General features: G+C 40.8%; 1 long non-coding RNA gene across 1 annotated transcript in view; it reads right to left on the bottom strand.

The window, feature by feature from the left end:
• Positions 1-1,276: 1,276 nt before the first annotated feature.
• LOC125092300 (uncharacterized) overlaps positions 1,277-6,000 on the bottom strand; it is a 111,715-nt gene continuing 106,991 nt past the window's right edge. Inside the window, exons 3-4 of the long non-coding RNA XR_007124865.1 lie at positions 5,616-5,674; positions 1,277-1,340 (exon numbers count right to left, since the gene is read on the bottom strand). This is a non-coding gene — a long non-coding RNA (uncharacterized LOC125092300). The remainder of the gene's footprint in view (positions 1,341-5,615; positions 5,675-6,000) is intronic.

Below are 6,000 nucleotides of genomic sequence, written 5' to 3'. Positions count from 1 at the left end.
ACCTGAAGGCCCTTGCCCAGCTAGTTTGTAGGGCAGAGGTTTCACCTTGGCAAGCCAAGAAGACCAGAGGCTACTGGCCCTTCCCAGTGCTGGGATGTCACTCCAAGAGGCTACTGTCCCTGTTCAGATCTCCAGAGGAGAAGCTTGGAGATTTAGCACAGGAGGAGGGGCAGTCCTCAAGAACTATTTAAAAAATCCACAATTAATATCATATTTAATGGTGAAAAACTGAATGCTTTCCCCCTATAATTAGAAACAAGACAAAGATGTCTACTTGCACCATTTCTATTCAACACTGGAAGTTCTAGTTAGAATGATTAGGCAAGGGGCACCTGGGTGGCTCAGTGGGTCAAGGCCTCTGCCTTCGGCTCACGTCATGATCCCAGGGTCTTGGGATCGAGCCCCGCATGGGGCTCTCTGCTCAGCGGGGAGCCTGCTTCCCCCTGTTTCTCTCCCTGCCTCTGCCTACTTGTGATCTCTGTCTGTCAAGTAAATAAATAAAATCTTAAAAAAAAAGAAAGAAAGAATGATTAGGCAAGGGAAACAAATGAGATGCATCCATTTTGGAAAGGAAGAAGGAAATGATCTCTATTTACAGATGACATGATTTTGCATACAGAATCCCAAGAATCTTGCTACAAGCCAACTTATTAGTTAATAAGTGAGTTCCAATAACTAGTAAGCCAGGTTGAAGGTACAAAATCAATATATAAAAATCAATTGTATTTCTATACAGAATATGCCAAAAATGAAGTTTAAAAATTCTATTTATAACAGCATCAAAAAATATTTAGGAGTACGTTTATCAAACGTAGTACAAAACTTATACTCTGGAAACTATAAAACATCATTGAAAGAAATTAAAGACCTTAAAAAATGGAAAGATATCCTGTTTATGAATTAGAAGACGTGGCATTATTAGGTTGGCAATAAGCTCCAAACTGACCTGTGGATATAAGGCAATACCCATCAAAATTCCAGCTGTCTTCTTTGCAGAAATTGATAAGCTGATTCTAAAATTCATATGGAGGGGTGTCTGGGTCTCTCAGTCATTAAACATCTGCCTTCAGCTCAGGTTGGGATCAAGTCCCATATTGGGCTCCCTGCTCCACAGGGAGCCTGCTTCTCCCTCTCCCTTGGCTCCCCCAACCTGTGCTCGCTCACTCTCTGTCAAGTAAATAACTAAAATCGTAAAAAAATAAAGTTCATATGGACATTCAAAGGACCCAGAACAGTCAAAATAATCTTGAAAAAGAACAAAGTTAGAAGACTTACCCTTACCAATTTCAAAACTTCGTACAGGCATACCTTGGAGGTACTGTGGGTTGGGTTCCAGACCACTGCAATAAAGCAAATGTCACCATAAAGTGAGTCAAATGAGTTAATTTTCTGAGTTCATATAAAAGTTATACTATAGTCTATTGAGTGTGCAATAGCATTATGTCTAATATTTACAAAAAATAAAAATAAAATATTTTATTGCTGGGGTGCATGGCTGGCTCAGTGGATAGAGCATGCAACTCTTGATGACAGGGTCATGAGCCTGAGCCCCATGATTGGTGTGGGGCCCACTTAAAGAACATTTTTTTGCTAAAACATGCTAAACATCATCTGGGTTGGCAGTGAATCATAATCTTTTTTACCGGAGGAAGGTCTTTTTAAAAATCTTTTATTTATTTATTTGTCAGATAGAGAGTGAGAGTCAGTGAATACAAGCAGGGGAGCACCAGGTAGCAGGAGAAGCAGGCTCCTTGCTGAGCAGGGAGCCCGATGTGGGGCTCAATCCCAGGACCCCGGGATCATGACCTGAGCTGAAGGTAGACACTTAACCGACTGAGCCACCCAGGCATCCCATGGAGGAAGGTCTTGCCTCGATATTAAGGGCTACTGACTGATCAGGGTGCTGGCTGCTGAAATTTGGGGTGGCTGTGGCAATTTCTTAAAATAGATGAAGTTTGTCCTGTTGATGGACTCTTCCTTTCACTAACAATTTTTCTGTAGCATATGATGCAGTTTGATAACATTTTACCAACAGTAGAACTTATTTCAAAACTGTGATCTATCTTCTCAAACCCTGCTGCTGTTTGATCAACTAAGTTTACGTAAAATTATAAGTCCTTTTTGTTATTGCCACAATCACCACAGCATCTTCACCAGGAGAAGTTTCCTCCTCCAGAAACCACTTCCTTTGCTCATCCGCGAGAAGCAACTCCTCGTCCATTAAAGTTGTATCATGAGATCGCAGCAATTCAGTCCCATCTTCAGGCTCTACTTCTAAATCTAGTTCTCTTGCTATTTCCATCACATCCGCAGTTACCTTCTCCACTAAGTCTGGAATCCCTCCAAGTCATCCAGGAGGGTTAGAATCAACTGCTTCCAAACTCCCGTCACTGCTGATTTTTTTTTTAAGTAGGCTCCACGCCCAATGTGGGGCTTGAACTAACAACCCTGAGATCGAGAGTCACATACTCTACCGATTGAGCCAGCCAGGTACCCCTCGATGTTGAAATTTTGACCTCTTCCCATGAATCACAAATGTTCTTAAAGGCATCTAGAATGGTGAATCGTTTCAGAAAGTTTTCTATTTACTTTGCCCAGATCCATCAGAGGAATCACTATCTATGGCAGCTAGCGCCTTCCAAAATTTATTTCTTAAATAATAAGACTTAAAAATAAAAATTACTCCTTGATCCCTGGGCAGCAGAATGGATGTTGTGTTACTAGGCATGAAAACATGAATCTCGTTGTACATCTCCATCAGAGCCCTTGGGTGATAAGGTGTGTTGTTAATGAGCAGTAATATTTGAAGAGAGTCTTTTCTGAGCAATAGCCCTCAACAATGGGCTTAAAATATTCAGTGAACCATGTTGCAAACAGATGTTCTGTCCTCCAGGCTTTGTTGTTCCATTTATAGAGCACAGACAGAGTAAATTTAGCATAATTCTTTATTTTATTTTATTTTTTTAAGTAAACTCTACTTCCAACATGGGGCGGGAATTCATGACCCCAAAGATCAAGAGTTGCGTGCTCTACTGACTCAGCTAGCCAGGTGCCCCAACTTGGCATAATTCCTAAGGGCCCTAAGATTTCCAGAATGATCCAAAGAAACATTGCCATTCAACTTAAAGTCACCATCTGCCTTAAACTCTAGCAAGAGAGTCAGCCTGTCCTTTGAAGTTTGAAGTCAGGCATTGACTTCTCATCTTTTCCTATGAAAGTCCTAGATGGCATCTTCCTCCAACAGAAGGCTGTCTCTCCTCCACTGAAAATCTGTTGTTTAGTGTGGCCACCTGCATCAATTATCTGAGCAGGATCTTCTGGAGAACTTGCAGCAGCTTCCACATCAGCATTTGCTGCCTCTCCTTGTGCTTTTATTTTAGGAGACAGCTTCTTTCCTTAAACCTCATGAACCCACCTCTGCTAGCTTCCTGAGTTTTCCTCTACAGCTTCCTCACCTCTGTCAGCCTTCATAGAACTGAAGAGAGTTAGGGCCTTGATCTGGATTAGTCTTTGGCTTAAGGGAATATTGTGGCTGGTTTAATCTTCTACCCAGACCACTAAAACTTTCCCCATATCAGCAAGAAGGCTGTTTTGCTCCCTTTCCTTTTTTAAGATTTTATTTATTTATTTGACAGAGAGAGAGAGCACAAGCAGGGGGAGCGGCAGGCAGAGGGAGAAGCAGCTGAGCAAGGAGCCTGATGCAGGACGATCCCAAGACCTGAGCTGAAGGCAGACACTTAACCCTCTGAGCCACCTAGGCATCTCCCAAGCACATGACTCTTGGTCTCAAAGTTGTGGGTTGGGTGTAGAGATTCCTTAAAAATTTTTATCTTAATTTTTAAAAAATTAACTCAAAATCCATCAAACACCTAAATGTAAGAGCTTAAAATGTAAAGTTCTTGCGGTGTGTGGTTGGCTCAGTCAGTACAGCGTGTGACTCTTAATCTCAGACTAGTGAGTTCAAGTCCCATATTGACAGTTACTTTACTTTTATTTTATTTTTTAAAGATTTTATTACTTATTTATTTATTTAACAGAGAGAGAGAGAGAGAGAGAGAGAGACATACCAAGAGAGAGAGAACACAAGCAGGGGGAATGGGAGAGGGAGAAGGAGGCTTCCCACGGAGCCGGGAGCCTGACTCAGGGCTCCATCCCAGGATCTTGGGATCATGACCTGAGCCAAAGGCAGATGCTTAAAAACTGAGCTACCCCAGTGCCCCGAATTTACTTTAAAAAAATATAAAAATACAAAATATAAAATTCTCATTATAAAAGAGGCGTAAATTTTCATGACCTTGGATTTGGCAATGTATCCTTAGATGTGACAACAAAGGCATGAGCAACAGAATTAAAACAGATGAATCAAACTCCATCAAAATCAAGTGTTGTTTTTCAAACGATACCATCAAGAGAGTTACAAGACTAGGAGAAAATATTTGTAAGTCATTTATCTGATAAAAGGTTTCTATCTAGGGGCGCCTGGGTGGCTCAGTGGGTTAAGCCTCTGCCTGTGGCTCAGGTCATGATGTCAGGGTCCTGGGATCAAGCCCCGCATCGGGCTCTCTGCTTCTCTGCTCTCTCTCTGCTTTGCCTCTCTGCCTACTTGTGATATCTCTCTCTCTCTCTCTCTGTCTGTCAAATAGATAAATAAAATCTTTAAAAAAACAAAGGTTTCTGGGGCTCCTGGGTGGCTCAGTGGGTTAAGCCTCTGCTTTTGGCTCCGGTCATGATCTCAGGGTCCTGGGACTGAGCCCTGCATCAGGCTCTCTGCTCAGCGGGGAGCCTGCTTCTCCCTCTCTCTCTGCCTGCCTCGCTGCCTACTTGTGATTTCTCTCTCTGTCAAATAAATAAATAAAATATTTTTTTTAAAAAAAGGTTTCTATCTAGAATATATAAAGAACTCTTACAATCTTGTAATAACAAGATAACAACTTCACATCCACTAGGATGTCTATTATTAAAAAAACAAACAGAAAATAACAAGTGTTGACAAGAACATGGAGAAACTAGAACCCTTGTGAGTTGCTGGTGGGAATGTAAAATGATTCAGCCATGGGGCACCTGAGTGGCTGCCTTCAGCTCAGGTCATGATCCCAGGGTCCTGCGATCGAGCCCCACATTGGGCTCCCTGCTCAACGGGGAGTCTGCTTCTCCCTCTCCCTCTGCTGCTCCCCCTGCTTGTGCTCTCTGTCAAATAAATAAATAAAATCTTTTAAAAATGTAAAAATTTTTTAAAAATAAAATGAGTCAGGCACTGTGGAAAACAGTATGGTGATTCCTAAAAAATTAAGCATATGATTACTAAATGATCCAGCAATTATACTTCTGAGTATATACCCAAAAGAAGTGAAAGCAAGGACTTGAACAGTCATTTGTACACTGATATTCATAGCAGCATTATTCACAACAAGCAAAAGTTAGAATAACGCAAGTGTCCACCAACAAAAAAACAAATGAGTAAGCAAAATGTGGTATATACACACAATGGAATATCATTCAGCCTTAAAAAGGAAGGTCATGTTGACATGCGCTACATCATCAATGAATCCTGAGGTCATTATGCTAAAGGAAATAAGTTAGTCACAAAAGGACAAATATCACAAGATTTCACTTACATGAGGTTTCTAGAGTAGTCAAATGCATTGAGACAACATAGAATGGTGGTTGCCAGAGACTGGGAAGAGAGGAGAAAAGAGAATTAGTATTTAATGGGTATAGAGTTTTGGTTGGGAAGATGAAAAAGTTCTGAAAATGGACAGTGGTGATGGTTGCACAACAATATGAATATACTTAATGCACAGAAATGAGCATGTAAAAATGGTTAAAATGGTAAACTTCAGGTTTTATATATTTTACCACAATAAAAAAGTAAGACAACCCAGTCTAAAAATGCGCAAAGAATCTGAATAAACATTTCTATAGTGAAGATATGCAAAGGGCCAAAAAGAACATGAAAAGATGTTCAATATCACTAGCCATCAGGAAAATGTAAATCAAAAC

This window comes from Lutra lutra, chromosome X, assembly GCF_902655055.1.
Source record: "Lutra lutra chromosome X, mLutLut1.2, whole genome shotgun sequence".
Classification (NCBI taxonomy): domain Eukaryota; kingdom Metazoa; phylum Chordata; class Mammalia; order Carnivora; family Mustelidae; genus Lutra; species Lutra lutra.
This window is presented reverse-complemented; position numbering and strand designations above follow the sequence as displayed.